Source organism: Microcebus murinus, chromosome 6 (genome assembly GCF_040939455.1).
Source record: "Microcebus murinus isolate Inina chromosome 6, M.murinus_Inina_mat1.0, whole genome shotgun sequence".
NCBI lineage: Eukaryota > Metazoa > Chordata > Mammalia > Primates > Cheirogaleidae > Microcebus > Microcebus murinus.
The window spans coordinates 92,662,917-92,682,682 of NC_134109.1; positions in this window are offsets into that span (position 1 = coordinate 92,662,917).

Below are 19,766 nucleotides of genomic sequence, written 5' to 3' on the forward strand. Positions count from 1 at the left end.
ACACAGAATTGACCATGAGGGCTTGGGACACTGGTTGACAGAGCAGTGAACTAAATAGACAAGGTTCCTGCTCCTCTATGAAACTTATATTCTTATAGTTGAGTCCGTCATGTCCAGGATGAGTTGGGGGTGGGAGGGCAGGCAGAGGGGGAGCAGGGGAGTTGGGGTCTAGGATTCCAGAAAAGACGATCACATGAAAGGCACAAGGTAATAATAATTTTTCTAATAATCATTTTTTGTGATAATTTTTATCACAGGGGCTGATAAAAATTTTGGTTTGGAGGAGGACTCAATAATACTAAATATTTTAATTAAATAATAATTAAAATCATAGTGTTAGCAAGCAAATGGGCTTGCTGCCCCGTGTGTACAGAAGCCAGTACTACGTGGCACCCACTTTCGAGAAAAGAAAGGCTTTATTGCAAAACTGGCCGGCAAGGAAACAAGAGTGGGTTTAAATCTGTCTCCCCAGTGTGGGGTTTGCAGCAAGTTGTTGGGCTCAGAGAACAAGGGAAAGGATTAGGCTTGGCAGAGTCCGATTGGAGGGCTTCAAATTTGGCCATTTATAGTAAGGTATGTAGAGGGAGATTTCAGCCCTGGGTCTTCCAGGCAAACACATCCCACGCTTCGTTCAGGTTCCAGTCATGTCTTGGTCTTCTTGGTTCTGAGAAGAGAAATTGTTCTGGATTCTGGATGCTGTTAGGGGTCAAAGCCTTTTCTATCGCACATGCCCGGGCTTTGTGACTTGCAGTTTTGGGCTCTGTTATACCTACAAGTTAACTTGGACATTTTGTTATCAACAGACTGTCAACAGCCTGGTCTCGTGGTTACAGTAGGAGGGACGCCAGCTCTTCATTCGAGATCGAAGATAACTCAAGTCTTCAGAGGTGATATGACAAGTTCGAGATCTCATAACAGGTAGTGACATTCTTGATGGAAGGCATTTCTCCACTTGTTTGCATTGACATTCTGGGATGCCCTCCATCACAGGTCTGGGCCAAATTTTAACCAATGTTAATTTTTTAATATGTATCACCCAGGATGTTCTATTTCTAATCTGTTTGGGCTGCTATAATAAAATATCACAGACTAATTTATAAAAACCAGAAATTTATTTTCTCATAGTTCTGGAGGCTGGGAAGTCCAAGATCAAGGCCCCTGCAGGTTCAGTGTCTGGTGAGGGCCTGTTCCCTGCTTCCAAACAAAATCTTGTTGCTGTCACCTCACATGGCAGAAGAGATGAAAGTGAATGAATCCACTTCCTCAAGCCCTTTGATAAGGGCAATAATCCCATTCAGGGACTCATGCAGTGGCTCACGCCTGTAATCCTAGCACTCTGGGAGGCCGAGGCAGGAGGATCACTTGAGCTCAGGAGTTTGAGACCAGCCTGAGCAAGAGTGAAATCCCGTCTCTACTAAATAGAAAAATTAGCTGGGCATGGTGGCACCCACCTGTAGTTCCAGCTACTTGGGAGGCTGAGGCAGGAGGATCCCTTGAACCCAGGAGCTTGAGGTTGCAGTGAACTATGATGATGATGCCATTGCACTCTACCCAGGGTGACTCTGTCTCAAAAAACAAAACCGAAAACAAAAAAAAAATAAGAATTTCCCATTCAGGAAGGCTCTTCCCTCGTGACTTAATCACCTCCTAAAGCCCCTACCTCTTAATACTATCACTTTGGCCATTAAGTTCCAACACATGGATTTTGGAGGACACATTCAGACCAAAGCAGACCTAATTTGGCTGCAACAGAGCATAGCCTATTGTGAAAAACAGACCAAGATTTGGGCTGAATGGGTCAAGTGATGGAGTGTAGAACGAAGCACTGTTAACTGGCAAATGACAGGATAAAAGGCCAGATCACCGAGTTGTTGGAACCTGTGAGACTTTTGCCTCAGACAAACCTGGAGTGGACCGTACCACATCGGATTACAAAGGAGTATAGCCATCCCAGCTTGTTTCCCTGATCGCCCAGCCCCACTGCGGGAGGCAGAGGGAGTGGAGTCTGTGGGAAGAGCCGCCGGGAGCGCACCAGCCTGGTGAATCCCACCCTCCGTGGGCGGTGAGTGTTTCAAATCAGCCAAGAGCAGTCCAGGAAGGGCCAGGTGTGCTGGGCATCCTTGTCGCCTTCTGAGCCCAGCTGTGCAATCACGTTGCTAGGACAGACTTTAACTTCATAACTTCAATTAGCGTTTGTTTTAGAAATATTCTTGGTGGTCAAGCAGCACCATGACATACATTTATTTATTTAGAGACAGAGTCTCGCTGTGTTGCCCAGGCTAGAGTGAGTGCCGTGGTGTCAGCCTAGCTCACAGCAACCTCTAACTCCTGGGCTCAAGCGATCGCCTGCCTCAGCCTCCCGAGTAGCTGGGACTACAGGCACGCGCCACCATGCCCGGCTCATTTTTTCTATATATATATCAGTTGGCCAATTAATTTCTTTCTATTTCTAGTAGAGACGGGGTCTCGCTCTCGCTCGGGCTGGTTTCGAACTCCTGACCTCAAGCAATCCGCCCTCCTTGGCCTCCCAGAGTGCTAGGATTATAGGCGTGAGCCACCGCGCCCGGCCCTTTTAGACATTTGGAAACTACTAGAAAGTGGACTGACCTCATCTTACTCCGGGACGGCAGCTGCCAGATCAGAGACCACTTGTTCACGGGCCGCCGGCCAGCCAGACACTGCGGGGCGTCTCTCACCCTCCTCCCGAAGCCTGGCATGGGCCCCAGCTGCTACAGTGGCTGTTGGGTGCAAGTCCAGGCCAAGTCGAGCCTGGAGCTCCAGTTTATTTAGAAAGGAGTCCTGATGTCCCCTTCAGTCTGGAGCCAAAGGGGATCTGGTGGTCTTCCTGGTCACTGTCGCAGGCCATGCCCACCTTCCTGTGCTGGACCACCTTCCTCCTCCCCCTTCATAAGGGCTCCTCTTCCCCAGGCTCACACAGGCCTGATCAGGCCGGGAGGCAATAAAATCACACGACAGCTTGTGATTGGGCAGCCACGGCGGGCACAGAGAAAAGTTCCCTGACTATAAAGAAGGGTGCAGTGACCGCAAGAGGAGCAGAGAAGGCAAATAAACTGGGCCTGGTTAAGTGAGAACTCGGCCTCATCAGATGCTTGGAATGACCGCGATGACTGTCTCTGGGAGGATCACTGTGTGCCAAGCACCATACTTCGAGGTTGGCACATGTCTCATTCTTCATGTTCCACCCGGGCAATCACTGTGACTGTTTTGTTCACTGCTGTGTCCCTAACAAACAGAAGCAGTTTCTTTTGCACATGGTTGGTGCTTAATAAATAGTTGCATAATCCGTGAGAGGTAGGCATTATGATTTTCACAGTTCTAGAATTTCGATTTGGGGTGACCCGCCAAAGCCACAGAGAGAGAAAGAGAGAGAGAGAGAGAGAGAGAGAGAGAGAGAGAGAGAGAGAGAGAGAGAGAGAGAGAGAGAGAAGAGAAGAGAAGAGAAGAGAAGAGAAGAGAAGAGGAGAGTCAGGACTCAAGCCCTTGCTGACCTGGAACTCTCACTCTTAATCACTACCGTATTGGGATCCTCTGGGCTTTAAAGAGGGCAGTGCCCACTGCCTGCAGTTTATAGGCTGGAATTAATGCTAGGATGTACCTGCCTGGTACTCCGGCAAGTTAAATAGCATCATCAAGAGGTCAGCATAATGCCTATCCCTTTCTTGAAACCACCCTCATCCCTGCAACCTCAGGAATGTTCCTCTTAGCCCCTTTCAGTCTTATAACACACAGCTGCCACATATTTACTACCTAATAAATATTATTTGAATAAGTGCTTTTCCTTTATGTGTTGCTCATGGTATTTCTTGAAATCTTTTCTTGAATTTTTGAATTGCTGCTTTATTTCTTGTATTTTTGAGTTGCCATTTGACTTCTTTGCATGTGTATGTGGACGCTCCCATTAGACTATAAGTTAGGTCTCTGCTCTCAGGGTCACTGTCTATTTTATCTTCCTGGTGTTCTCAGGGCAGGGCTGGCACATGGCAGAGCTTTATTGTGTCTGACATGAGTGAAAAAGCCTGTTCTAAAACTCTCCATGGGCAGGGACTTCACTGCTACCCAAAGTCTTCTTTTCTTTTCCACTGTTAGTTCTTCCAATTGGTCTCTTTGTACAGCCCTGTGCCAGAGGCTGACCTAGCAGGGCAGGCTGGGGAAAAGCCTGCTTCCTGCCCTCAGAGGGTGTACACATGGGAGGTGATATGGACGTGATTATATTAATAAATAACCATCACTCAAAATAGGAAGAAACAGTTGCATTAGAGAAGCGCAGGCAAGGCCTGGCAGAGCACGTCCGTCCGAGGAAGGGGAGATTGTTTCCAGCTGTTGGGATCAGGGAAGGTGCCTCCTGGGATGTTCACTGTCTTATGCCACTCACCCCCATCAAAGAGGGGTGACCCCGAAAGACTTCAAAGGATACAGCTAACCAAGTAGATAACTAAGCAACTGGAGAACCGAGCCTTGTCTATGTTCCCAGGAGTACGTCTGCACTTACTTTATACTGCAAAGTGGAATCCTGTTTTAAAGAATTGCATCGACCACATAGAGTTCTCAGAGAAGAGGATGAAGACAAGCTCCAGCTTTGGTGATCAAGTCAGAGGTCATTTTGAAACAAGAAGTTTTGGAAGAGTGGTAAGAGCAGAAGCTGGACTACAAGGATTTAAGTTGGGGCAGAACAATGCGGAAATGGAGATACTCATTTATTCCTCAAATGGACATGTGAGTGCCAACTACATCTTGCCAGGCTAGACATTGGGGTGCAGAAATACACAGAACAGACGTGGTCCTCACTCTTTGGAACTGGCAGCCTGTGAGACCTCTTTCAAGAAGATGGGAGGTGCTGTGAGGAGAACAGGGAGGGGAGCTCCACAAATAGGTTGAGTGAGGGTTTTTTTTTTTAATTTCATTATTATTTTTTTATATACAAGAAAGACCAGAGCACGTTTTCTGGCTGAGGGAGGGAGTTAGAGATGGAGCATTTGGAAATGCCAGGGCAGCAGGAGATATGAGTAGAAGAAGGCTTAAATCATGCCAGCATTGATTGTACTTGGCACATTTTGCAAATGAGCCCGTTCTGTCCTTACAGTAACCCTATAAGGCAGTTGTTATTAGAGATGAGGAAACTGGGGTGCAAGGTCACATGGCGAGTAGGCGGAAGCAGAGACGTGAAGCCAGGTCCCACTGCAAACGACACGCTCTTGAGAAGTCCACTGCACCGGGGGACCGCGGCCAAGAAAATAATCAACTTGGGTGTAAAACTCACTCCAGCTGGTCTATGTCGCAGTGTTTTGCAGTCTTCTGGGCCAATGTTTACCTGAACTTTTCACAAAGTTTTGAGCAGCATAGCATGTGTGAGGGGACTTAGCTTCCCCCACTTCAGGCTGCTCTGAGTCTGTCTGTAATAAAGTTCTGGCGCAGATCCAACCCTGGTGCCATGCTGCCTGCCCCTTCCTCACCTCAGGCTCCACATCGAATCACCCTTGCGTGCTTTTCTTGCTTCCTTTGCAAATCCCCAGCACCTCTAGGTGGGGGCAGTCACTCTCTCCCACCTACCTCAGTTCAGGTCCCACACCCCCAACTTAAACAGTGCCTAGCACATAGCGATTGTTGTAGAAAAGATGGGTGACATTTTGCATTGCTAAAGCGCTCAACCCACATGGAATATAAAAAAAGCACAGGCTTTGGATCGGGCAGATCCAGATTTCAATTCTTTTTCCTGACTTAGAAGCAGTACGACTCAGGATAAGTTACTCGTTCCCTCCAAACCTGTGTCCTAGGCCGGGCATGGTGGCTCACGCCTGTAATCCTAGCACTCTGGAAGGCAGAGGTGGGCAGATCATTTGAACTCAGGAGTTCAAGACCAGCCTGAGCGAGACCCATCTCTACTAAAAATAGAAATTAGCTGGACAACTAAAAATATATAGAAAAAATTAGCCGGGCATGGTGGCGTGTGCCTGTAGTCCCAAGTTACCTGGGAGGCTGAGGCAGGAGGATCGCTTGAGCCCAGGAGTTTGAGGTTACTGTGAGCTGGGTTGACACCACAGCACTCTAACCTGGGCTACAGAGCGAGACTCTGTCTCAAAAAAAAAAAAAAAAAAAAAAAAAAAAAACACAAAAAGGAAAAAAACAAAACAAAACCTGTGTCCTCATCCAAGAAATGGGATAAGAAAACCTACTTCATACGCTGTAGTGAGGATTAAATGAGATAATTGATGTCACGTGTTAAATGTCACCTTCATAGTATGTTTCCAATAAATGTTGGTTTCTTCTCCCCCTCAAATGCATTTTAATAAAGCACTACCCTCCTCAAGAGCCTGCAGGATTGGTCTGCTAATCCTCACTGGACTCTGGGGAAAGTAACAAAGAAGAACATGAGACCTAAAGCATCTTCCAGTTTCTCAGAAATCCAGCTGGGTTTGTTTCTCAAAACAGAAAAACATCTACCTTTCACATGCTGTCACAAAAGGCATTTTGCACACCAGAAGGGTGATTTTAAAGCAAGCAAGAAGAAGGAACTGCCTTTTGCAAGGACTGTGCATGGTACTGATACAATTGTTTTAAAAGCCACTGCAGAATGCCCTAACAGAGCTCATTGGTGGTGGTGTCAGTAGATGCCTGGCTGACTTTGGAGCTGGACTTAGTCACTGGACCAGGAGAAAGCCAAAACCTCCACAGGGGTGTCCTCTTTTCCACAAACAACACCAGATGAAACCCTGATACTGCTCTTGCCCACACGCCATCTGCTCCCATTCTGCAGATGAGGTGGGGGCAAGCGTAGGAGGGAATGTTCCGGGAGGGAGCGAACCCTGCCTGCCCTCCCCAGTGAGAAGGCAGGCCCCCAGTGAGTCTGCACAAATGACACTGCAGAACCTTCCTTCCGACAAAGCCCTGGTTCTGCTCCACCTCTTGAACCTTGAAAGAGTGAAAAGACTTGGGGTTTTTTAAATGTCAATTTCAAAGCCTATGCACAAAGCACTTGGTTGGTTAATAATGAAGAAAAATGATTTTACTTAACAAGATCTACACCGCCCTCAATGAGACTTGGCGGTGTGTGACGTGATTTCTCCAGGAATATGAAATGATCGGTTAGTTTGAAAAGAAGGGACCAGAGAGGAAACTCCATTCTGCCTGTTCTGCTTCCTGCACCCTAAACAAGGAATCGTCATGGCTTTTTCCAACAATAAAAACATCTTGTGTGGGGTCTGAGAGTATTTTTTCCTCTTCCAAATGGAGACATCTTAAACATTCTGCTGAGGCTGGTACCAGAGAAGAAAGTTTTGACAACCTAACATTCCAAAGGTCAAAATCAGTCCACAGGATAATTTGATTTAGCCTCTTAGTTTTTCAGCCTGACAACTAATAAATGTTCAGTGCTTACATGTGCAAAGGAGATAGGGCAAGCTAGAAGCAAAGACCAAATAATACATTTATATTTTCTACTTAAATCTTAAAATTATTTACCTCGTATGAGAGGAAAGGCAGAAAAATCCATTTGAATCTTAACTATTAATATTTCCGGCAAGACCCTCTTTTTCTCTCCCTCTCTGCCTCCCCTCCCTTCCTTTCCTTTCTTCCCTCCCTTTCTTTCTTCCTCTTCTGTTTCTTTGAGAAAAGTCAAAGGGTGGGGTAGAGTTAGGGAATTTTCATTTTAAATTCACTTTCCATATCCAGGACTGGCCTTGGGGTAAAATGAAGAATTTGGCCCTCTTGGCCTTGAGTCCTTTTCCTGCCCTGCTCACAGTAACCCGAGAAGACTTAGAAAACCACATTTTCTGGGCCTCTCCACCCTCGCTGCTGCCAGAGATCTGAGGCTGCAAAATTGTATCTGCGATCCTCTATGTGGCAATGAGGCAACTGCCAGCCCAGTGGCCATTTGTGCCTCCCGAGTGGCCTGCAAATGGTCGGCGGTGGGCGCAGGCTGGCAGCGCATGCACGCTCTTTGGTTATCTGCAGTTTTGCTTCTGAGCAAAGGGAAAGGCCACGTGGGGGAGTTGCACCCCAATTTCCCTCCTTGCCCCTTCCCTCAATACTCAGGAAGATGGTTTTCCTGTGCTGAGCGAGCAGAGGAGTGGAAAACCCAGTCACACTCGGGGAACCCTCAACACCGGGATTCTGAAAGTCGGTTTAGAGGCGGCTGCTGAGCAGGTGAGTCTGCAGGCTCCTTTTGGAAGCGGAGGGGGGCTGACAAGCGGCCGGCCCGGCTCCCCGCGGGGAACGCGAGCGAGCGGCGCCACCTGCCGGCAGGAGCGAGCAGCGGGCGGAGGCTGCGGGAACGGGGCGGCCATTTTGTCTGGGGCAAGGAAGCTTCAGAGCTGGGAGAAATCACAGGGCTTCTTCCAAGGTCAGCCTCTGCGTTTTTACAGGAGAGGGAAGAAAGGCCTGGAAAAGTGACGTGACAAAATTAGTGGCAGAGCTGCAACTGAGGGACTGAACGAACCAACATCTAGTGCGTCTTTAGTAAGGTCTGAGCTCTGTGCAAAGTGCAGTTACAGCCTCTCAGCCACTCTATGGGGCAGATGTGTCTTCTCCCATTTTCCAGGTAAGAAAAGTGAGGGCCAGACGGGCTCAAGGGATGGCTAATAAGCAACAGAGCTCTGGTACCTCTCTGCTAGTTCCAGACACACGGATGCCACAAGTAACAGATAACCAAACCCAGGCTCCAGTGAGTCTGGAAAAAGGGCTGCCATGTTGCCCTGGTCACCAGTCCTGAGAACATGAATGGAAACAGGCCCCAGTCTGTGGAGTGGGGGCTCCCAGGGGGCCCTGGAATGGAATCCCAGGAAGGCAAGTGGTTCCCGGGAAGTCAGTCTGCCAGCTTTCTTCTGCTTGCAGCTGAACACTTTCCTAACTGGTGCAAGTACCTGCTTCTGTACCTGGCTCTGTGCTGGTGGCTTTTCTAAGACCATCTCCAGTCACGGGGAAAATGCACCAGCTGTCCCCACCTCAGGGCTCCTATCTGTAAGATGAGGGATCTGGGCCCAATTACCTCTGTGGTCCTTTCAGGTCTCTGATGTAAGCCCTACTGGCATCACCACAGTTGTCCCGAGCGCCTACACTGGACTCTGTAACAGCATTTTTCTTCAATGACCTACAGCCACAACTGTACTTAATTTGCATTTTAATATTATTTTCCGTCCTGAAAATAGTTTTCATAATTGCTACAGCTTCTTTTTTTTTTTTTTTTCTGGAGGAGAGAGAGGAATTTGTAGAATCTGTTCCAGCTGAGTTAGAGAATCCTCAGTGTTCTAGATCATCTCTCTTTTCCTCCTTCTCCTCCCACTTGTCAGCCATTGCTCAGGCCACTTAGTGAAGGAACAAGTGCCCCAGACACCGCCTCTGTGTCTTCCCCTTGTGGTGGAGTAAAGATGCCTGGGCTGCCCTGCCAGGCTGCTCTGAGGTTGGACACTGTGAAGGGGCCATACACATCAGGATCAATTTTAAAATTATGATAGTGGCCGGGCTTGGTGGCTCACACCTGTAATCCTAGCATTCTGGGAGGCCAAGGTGGGAGGATCACTTAAGCTCAGGAGTTTGAGACCAGCCTGAGCAACAGCAAGACTCCCTGTCTCCTAAAATTAGAAAAATTAGCCAGGTGTCATGGCGTGTGCCTGTCGTGCCAGCTACTTGGGAGGCTGAGGCAGGAGGATTGCTTGAACCCAGGAGTCTAAGGTTGCAGTGAGCTATGATGACACCATGGCACTCTATCCCAGGCAACAGAGTGAGACTTTGTCTCAAAAAAAAAAAAAAAAAAGATAGCTACTCTTTTCTTTTATTTCAGCATATTATGGGGAAGATAGCTACTCTTTTTATGTAATGATAATTTTTAGGACCAAGATTATCATTATTAATTACAATTCAGAGCTAGGAGATACGGAACATTGTCTTTGCCTATTAAAATACATATTTCCACGTGGTTAGAACATACATTTGTGCAATTATTGCATTTGTCATGATGGAGAATACACAGAATTTACAGCATATAATTACTCTAGGACAAGAAGCATTTACTATCTTCCTAAAGGGGGAAAAGTACCCGTTTAAGTAAATGACAGTTGCCTGGATATGGCTATTCAAGACACCATTATTTCAGACTTTTACTTCTAAATCTCTGAAAAACAAAGGAAGGATTAGGGCTGAAGCTCTCATGCTAGCCACGCTTCAGGGCTTGAGGCTGCCGCTGTGTGTTCTTGGGGTCCCCTGTGGGTAACTGGGAGGCAGCAACTGCTCCAGTGGCCGCCACCGCAGGGGAATCACCATCAAAAGAAAGGAGAGACAAAAATATTTTAATTGCCTTGTAACCTCTCCTTAGCTGTGAAACAAGGTGGCCTTTACAGCTGCCCCCCAGAGAGACTAAACACTGGGCTGGGACTGTTTTGAATGGAAAGCTATAAAGAGCAAGCATCTAAAAAGAGGGCTACTCTGTAATCTCTGCTGCTGCTTAAGGAGCTCACCCAGCTCCGCAGGCTCACGGCTGCACGGAGAACAGCTCTCAGCAACTGCCTTTACCAGGAGCTGGATGGCAGCCTGGGCTGCTCTGTTTGGGGTGGAGGTCCCAGGTGTCCCAGGAAGGGGACCGGGGCTTGAGTCCAGGCCAGAGCCTTCCACTGTGCCAGGCTATGCAGGGAGGAAGGTGAGCAGACCAGTGGATCCCACCATCTCTAACCCTCTCTCGTTAACAAAACTTGGAAGCCAGATCTATTCCCTTGGAAAAATAAGATACTTAAGAATGTTTTTAAATTAGAAGTTCTCGCCTGACAAAATCGAGCAGCTCTGGAATTGTCCAAATTCTAGTGTTTAGGGACTGTCCAGTGGAGAGCTGCTTTTTTGCTCAATCACCTGCTGGCTGACAGTCCTTTGCCTTCACGGTGCTTAATACCTCGTTCTTAAGCATTAACAGGAATCCAGGGAGCATCAGACAGTTGGTTAAAATGAACAAAAAAGTCAAACGAATAGAAAAATTGACTTCAGAGGAAACAAAGGTAATTCAGGGGATATAAGAGAACTTAAAACAAAAGCTGCAATCTAAATAGTTTCTTCAGAAGGTATCATGTCCATAAAACAAGAACAGGATGCTATAAAAAAAAAAAGAAAGAAGTATTGGAAATTAAAGTGTGATCATTGAAATAGAAATTCAACAGAGATGTTAGAAGATAGAGACAAGGAAATCTCCTAGAAAGTACAATAAGAAGACAAAGACATGACAAAGAAGAGATATAGAAGACCAATCAAGGAAGTCCAGATTCAGTCTCCTGAGTTTCAGAAAGAAAAACATGAACATAGAGGAGAGAAAATTATGAAAGCAAGAATATAAGAAAAATTTCTAAAGCTGAATAACATTGCAATGGCAATGAATAACATTGTAATTAAAATAATCCACTGAGTGCCTAGCACAATGAAGAAAATAGAGGCTGACGCAGTAGCCCATGCCTGTAATCCTAGTACTCTGCCAGGCTGAGGTGGTAGGAGTGCTTGAGGACAGGAGTCCAAAACCAGCCTAAGCAACACAGCAAAACCTCTGTCTCTACAAAAAAATTTGAAAAATTAGCTCAGTGTGGTAGAGCACAGCTGTAGTCCCAGCTACTTAGGAGGCTGAGGCAGGAGGATCATTTCAGCCCAGGAGTTCAAGGTTGCAGTGAGCTATGAAGATGCCACTACACTCTAGTCTGGGTGACAGAGTAAGACTCTGTCTCAAAAAAAAAAAAAAAAAAAAAAAAAAAACCAACGGTGATATAGCACATCTTATATTTTCCTGGAGAGCTGGAACCCATACTACTAAGTGAAGTATCCCAAGAATGGAAAAACAAGCACCACATATACTCACCAGCAAACTGGTATTAACTGAGCAGCACCTAAGTGGACACATAAGTACTACAGTAATAGGGTATTGGGCAGGTGGGAGGGGGGAGGGGGGCGGGTATATACATACATAATGAGTGAGATGTGCACCATCTGGGGGATGGTCATGCTGGAGACTCAGACTTGCGGGGGGAGGGGGAAATGGGCATTTATTGAAACCTTAAAATCTGTACCCTCATAATATGCCGAAATAAAAAAAAAAGTTTCATACCTACACATAGCATGAAAGTTCACAATACTGAAAATGAAGATTTTAAATGCTTCAAGGAAGAATATGACAGGACATCTAAAAAGACAAGAATCAGAATGACAACAGCAGTGGTAAATACTACAAGCTAGTGAGACAAAAACCTCAAAATTCTGAAGGAAAAAGATTATCAACTAGAAATCTATACCCACCAAAACTATCATAGAACATGAGGTTAAAACCAAGATATTTTTAGGATTCAAACTATTTCATGCAAACTCTTTCTTTGTAATTTACTTTAAGATATGCTCTAGATATCGCTTCTTGGCCTTTTGGCTAAGATGAAGTGCAGTATCAAGTGCTCTAGAAAAGTAAGAAAGCAATTGAGGCAACAATAGGATCTAAGAAATATTGGATCCAATGTAGGAAAGTAGTCAAGGAATCTCAGAAAAAGGGTCTCCACAGAAAATGGAGACTTAACGGAATATTTAAGTTATGAAGAGTTTGGAAATAATTCGAAATATGATAAAGGCGATTGGTGAAATAAACATAAAAGCAAGCTAATGAGAAATTCCAGGAAAAACAGACAGTAGAACATAAAGTAGAACTTCACTTCCAGTGCATACACTATTTGAATCAGTAGTGAACAATATTTACCTGATCAAGATAATATAATTGTTGTTTACTGATTTTCAGCCATTGGACTTAACCAATGAGCAATACAAGGAAGACTAAGTTATGTTTTCAGAACAAAATGTAATGTAATGTAAAATGAATCTTCAAAATGCAAAAATCAAAGTTAGATGAACAGGGTTGGGGAAAGCAATGAGAAAAGAACAGCTGGAGTTAAAAATAGAGGTGCTGATAGGAAACCAATAAATATTATGTATAGTAGTTGGAAGAAGAGATAAAAGTATTGTTTTTAAGGTAATAAAAGTGTTCAACAGAGAAATTGAAAATTGGAATATAACAATATTGGAAACTTATGATGGTAAGAGAATGAGTTAAATCATCGACTATAGTGGGAATTAAAAAAATGTATAAAATTGACAAATCAAGGAATAGAGGCAGAAACATTATTTATAGACATGGACAAGGAAAATGACTAAAACTTTGGGGGTATAACTGGGGATGCAATAGTTGCATTCATAATTTCAAACTACATTATTTTTGGTATGTATTCGGTATTTCAGATTTAAACAAAAGTTGCAAAAAATAGTACAATGATTTCCCATATACCTTTCTTCCACATTTCCTTAATGTTGCCATTTTATATAACCAATGATCAAAACCAGGAAATTAACATCAATATACTATTATTAATTAAATTATAACTGTTAACTAAACTATAGACCCTGTCCAAATTTCACCAGTTTTTCCACTGCCTTTTTTCTGTTCTAGGATCCAATCCAGGAACCCATAATTCAAATCCTTAGCCCCTTCCAACCTGACCCCATCGCTGAATCCTTTCTGAGCTTCCATGACTTTGACACTTTTGAAGAACACTGCTCAGTTATTTTTTTTTTTTTTTTGCATCTGTTCCAAACAGAATGCTCAGTTATTTTGTAAACTGTATTTTAATTTGGGTTTGTCTGATATTTTCTCATTATTAGATTGAGATTATGCATGTTTTAGCAAGAAGACCACAAGTGCTGCTGTGCCCTTCTCAGTACTCATATCAGGGGGTACATGACATCAAAATGACTTCTTACTGGTGAAGTTACCCTGTATCGCTTGGCTAAGGGGGTATTTGCAGGGTATAGTATTTCTCTACTATAAAGTTACTTCCCTACCCCTTGGTAAATAATACCTTAGGGGAGCTGCACTGAGGATATACTAACGTCCTGTTTTCTCACTTTAGCATCCATCAGTGAGTCTTGCCTGCAACAGTTATTACTGTGGTGTTTGCCTAAGCATGATTTTCAAGCCCTCATTCCTCTCAATCGGAATTCTTTTGTAAGGAAGAGCAGCCCCTCCCCCCACTCCCACCATATTTATTTATTCAAGTATTTGTTTATATCAGTATGGACTAGTGGATATTTATCTTGTTCTATGGGTCATAATTCAACACTGTCGTTATTTATTTTCTTGCTCAATTTGTTCCAGCTTTCACTATCATGGGAAGCTCCTTCAGGTCGGCAACTGTGTCCTTTGATGTCCCTCAATCAGTTTGTAAGCACTTCCTTACTTCAGTGAAGTTATATCACTTATTTGCAATTCAGTTAGGCTAATTTTTTTTACTGTTTTATGACACTTTGGGTTCCTCCTACATCCTGGTTTATTTTTAATATTTATTTTTTTTTGGGGGGGGAAGTAACGTGAAATATCACCACAGTTCTGAGTCAGAGCTTTACAATAAGGGTGTATTCCGAGCAGAGTGGCTCCCTCCTCATCCCTCCTCCCCAAGACCTTCCTCCATCCCCACTGCTCCCTGCAGTTGGAAACTGCCCTTCCTAGGGTTGCTGTAACAATGTACCGCTAATGGGGTGGTTTAAAAGGACAGAAATATATTGTTATCATAGTTCTGGAGGCCAGAAGTCCAAAATCAAGGCGCCAGTAGGGCTATCCACCCTCTGAATGCTTCCTTGTTATCCCTGGCTTCTTCGTGGCAGTCTCTGGCATTCCCTGGCTTGCAGCTGCCTAACTCGTCTGTACCCAGTGCCTGGGTTGGTCCATCATGTTCTCCCATGTCTCTGTTCACGCAGCTGTCTTCTTGTAAGGACACCAGTCATATTGGATTAGGGGCCCCACCCTACTCTGGTATCACCTCATCTTAACTGATGACATTGGCATTGACCCCTTTTCCAAAGAAGGTCACATTTTGAGGTGCTGGGAGTTAGGCCTTCAATGTGTCTGTTTTGGAAAAACACATTTCAACCCATAACAGTAACCTATGTCTTTAGTTTCCGGTTTATCTTTCCTGTAGGCAATAGAGTAAGTCCTCACTTAGCATCGTAGATAGGCTCTTGGGAACTTCGACTTGAAGTGAAACAACCTGTAATGAAACCAATGTTATCGTATGCTAATTGATATAAATAAGAGTTAGGTTCCTGTGGCATTTTTCTGGTCACAAAACATCACCGAATTTCTAAATAAAGACCCCAGCCACTTCTAATATTAAACATTGAAATAAATGTGGGCTATCCATACATTTAAGAAAGATTAATGAAAACAAGATAATTACCCAATGTTTGGAGAATCAGTGCATGACCGCGGTTGTAGTGGTTGTGGGTAACATCAAGGAATAAACGTTTGCAAAGTGAAAACTGTCAGGAGCACCTCCTCCCACCATGCGGTTCGAAATCAGCCAGTCACGAATATGCTGGGCTTGCTGGGCACTTTTGTACCACATCATTGAGTGTGGTGCATGTGTACGATTATCGCCTACTTTACAATTTTTTATTTTACCATAATTTGCATTAATTTTCTAACCTGTTTATTCCAGTTGAGGGGCACAGGTGGCCGGGGCCTACCCTGGCATTTCAGGACACACCCACACACCCACGCTCACTCATCCTGGGACAACTGAGACACGTTGGTTCACCTAATGTGCACATCTTTGGGATGCAGGGGGGAAGCGGAGTCCCAGGAGGAAACCCGTGCAGACCTGAGGAGGATGGGCAAACTCTGCACAGGCAGTGGCCCCAGCCTGGAATTGACTTTTTTTCTCATTAACCTTATAATGAAACAACATTTAAAGAAATGATGTTATTCAAGGAACTGCTTTACATATATATATATATATATATATATATATATGCATATATATATATATATATATATATTTATTTCAGCATATTATGGGGGCACAAATGTTAAGGTTACGTATATTGCCCCTCCCTCCTCCCCCCTGGAGTCAGAGCTTCAGCGTGACCATCCCCCAGGCAGTGCACATCTCACTCATTATGTATGTACATACCCATCTCCTCCTCCCCCCTCCCACCTGCCCAACACCCGATAAATGTTATTCCTATACATATATATATTTCTTTTTTTTTTTTTTTTTTTGAGACAGTCTCACTTTGTTGCCCAGGCTAGAGTGAGTGCCGTGGCATCAGCCTAGCTCACAGCAACCTCAAACTCCTGGGCTCAAGCGATCCTCCTGCCTCAGCCTCTCAAGTAGCTGGGACTACAGGCATGCACCACCATGCCCAGCTGATTTTTTCTATATATATATTAGTTGGCCAATTAATTTCTTTCTATTTATAGTAGAGACGGGCTCTCGCTCTTGCTCAGGCTGGTTTCGAACTCCTGACCTCGAGCAATCTGCCCGCCTCGGCCTCCCAAAGTGCTAAGATTACAGGCGTGAGCCACCGCGCCTGGCCTGTCCCCTTTTCTAAACATCTTTATTAATGTTATGATGTACCATAAAACTCACTCCTTTCAAGTGTACAATTTAAGGGTTCTAATATATTCATAGAATTCTGCAACCATCAAACACAATCTAAGGTTAGAATATTTTCATTAGCCCAAAAGGAAACCTTATACCCACTCCGTTCTTCCCCATCCCTCAGCTCCACGCATCACTAACCTACTTTCTGTCTCTATGGATTTGCCTATTCCAGACATTTCATATAAACGGAGTCATACAATATGTGGTTTTTTTGTGACTGGCTTCTTTCGCTTAGCACAATGTTTTCAAGGTTCATCCATTCTGTAGAATGTATCAGTATTTCATTTCTACTGCCGAATAATATTCCATTGTGTGAATATGCCACATTTTGTTTCTCCATTCATTAGGCAACAGGCATTGGGTGTTTCCACTCTTTGGCTATTGTCAATAGCACATTTTAAAAATGTCCATTTTTGCCTTATGATTTGAGATGGCCGCCTTTAAAATCTACTAAATTTTCCTTATGTACTCAGGTCTATTTCTGGGTTTTCTATCCTATTTTAGTGGTCTATTTGTCTATTTATGTGGTACTATCACACTTTCAATTATAGAGGATTTATAGTGCAGTTTATTTTAATGTCTGATAGGGCTACTCATCTCTCGTAGCTTTTTTCCCTTCCATGTTTCCCTGGCTATTCTTGCATATCTGTATTTCCAGATTAACTTTAATACCAACTTGTTTAAAAAAGCTTCTTAGTATCACAATAGATTTTTTTAACTTAAATTGGGAAAAATGGCATCTTTATAATGTTGAGTCATCCTATGCAAGAATAGGAGGTGTCCTTCCATTTGTTCAAGAATGCTTTTGTGTCTTTCAGAAATGTCAAATTACATTTTAAAATGTGCTTGTTTTTCAACTCCTTTAGGGACTGTATTGGATTTTTAGGAATGTGATACCATATAAAATGAAGACAATACATGTTACATTCTTTGCAGAACAAAGACCGTATCTTAAATGCTAATCTGACCCACATAGTAAGTGATGTTTTAAAAGCCTGTAGTGTGATTGACCAATGCCTTTGATGAAATTTTTAACAATGTCAGTTGTAGGAGGATGCTTTGGGCAGCCAGGAAATGCCAAATCCTGCCAGAGATATAGGATTATTTTCTTTTTTTTTTACCTTCCTCTCAGTTTTCTGCAAGAATCCAGATCTTTCCCACCTAAACCATAAAATTTCTTGAGAAAGCTAAGAACCTTTTCTCTTCTTGAAGAGAGGGAAAGGGAGGCCGAGGCTGATGGAACCAATGAGTCAATGATCTGAGACAAAAACTCTCAGAATAGAGTGGAAGAGTATATAAGGGTTTGAAGCCAGGATAGAATGTCCTTGTAATAGAATCATCAAGCATTGGCTATACTGCAAAGAATCTGCACATACACACCCACCCCCAGACACACACTGAAGACAGAGATGACAGGAAAAAATTGATCAAGACACAACTGAGGCCGGGTGCGGTGGCTCACGCCTGTAATCCTAACACTCTGGGAGGCTGAGGAGGGCAGATTGCTCAAGGTCAGGAGTTGGAAACCAGCCTGAGCAAGAGCGAGACCCCCATCTCTACTATAAATAGAAAGAAATTAATTGGCCAACTAATATATATAGAAAAAAAATTAGCCAGGCATGGTGGCAAATCCCTGTAGTCCCAGCCACTCGGGAGGCTGAGGCAGGAGGATTGCTTGAGCCCAGGAGTTTGAGGTTGCTGTGAGCTAGGCTGACGCCATATCACTCACTCTAGCCTGGGCAACAAAGTGAGACTCTGTCTAAAAAAAAAAAAAAATTAAAAAAAAAAAAAGACACAACTGAGAGGAACAGAACAAAGACCCTGATACAGCCACCCTAGCTGGAGAATCTACCAAGCCCCCTAAGTGTGGTGTTGTAAGCCAAAAGCACTGTGATACATTAGACTTCTAATTAGTTGATATGTTTAACTATTTAGAAAATTTTATCCATTGCTGGTATTTAAGTTATTTTGAGAATGTTGTTTACTACAAGTCCTAGTTTAAGAACCTAACAGGGTAATATGAAAAAATGCAAGTGTGGTTAGGTCCTATTGCCAACTAGTCCCTGACTCTGGGGTGGACAGCCTGCGTTTAGTTTATCTACACCCGTCCAATCTGGGAGAGAGAAAGGGGCACTGACTATAATGAATGATACTCCAAACAGAGATGTTGCCTCCAAACCTCACCGGCAGGTCAGGCTTAGTGAGATGTAGGTGAGCTCATTAGTTTTAGACACAAATTCCAAAGTTGTATAAAGCCTGAGTCAGGAGACCACCCAAAAAGGCTGACTTCACTTCTAGACCAAGGTCTGCTCCTCATTTACTATGTGACCAAAGGCAAACCTTTGTGGCGTCTTGTTTTATCTCTCTGCGCTGTCGAATGAGAATGATGACGTGTACCCTACCTGTCTTACTGGCATCTAATAAAATGAGACAATAAATACAAAAGTATATTCGAGAGAATTAAAAGTGCTACCTAAGAGTGATTCAGTGAATTCTGTCATCCAGCACTGCTCCATGTCCTAATTAGGAAGAAAACGAACAATTAGATAGCTTTCAGACATACTTGTTATGGGTTCAAAAACTATCCACTCAGTGGCTGACTCACTCTTCCAACCACAGTTGCACGTATGTCAGATCATTTTAAAAGGGCTGGGAAACCTGTGTTCCACCAGCTGAAAAGACTTCCAAGCCCCCGTAACTTGGCAGACGGGCTTCGGAATGAGGCCTTCCCCACATGGTTGGCAGGGAAGGCTGAGGTTGAGTCAAAGGAAAAAAGTTATTGTGATTCTGGAAAAGACTGTACACTCAGGGAAGCAGCGTCTATTATATTTAACTAGGATCCAGTATAATTAAGGAAAACCTCACATTTATAGCTGTCCCTCTTGGTGTAAGCATATTTGTTCTCTGAGTCCATGCCCATGAATAGTAAGCATCTTTGGGGTAATTCAATACTTGGAAGTATTTAGTGTCATAGAGGAGATTTGTGAAATACTTCTACACTAGGCCCCAAGTGAAATCTCATGCAGATAAAATAATTCAAACAGCGACCTAGGCTGCCACAAAACGACCACTGCTCACACCAGAAACTGCCCCGGCTGTTTCTCATGGTCTGAGGCTGGCTCCCGGTGAACGGAGCCCAAGATAAAATGGCCAGGCTGGGAATATTGGTCCAACAGGCCCTTGGTCTCCCATTTCAGGGCCCTTTTCCAACCTAGGGGAAGTGCCCCTTTTCCTAACCTCCATTGATACCGGAGCAAGTCTTACCTTTTAGTGTGAATACATTTGGGGTCAGGCATCTTTTCCTTTGCATTATAA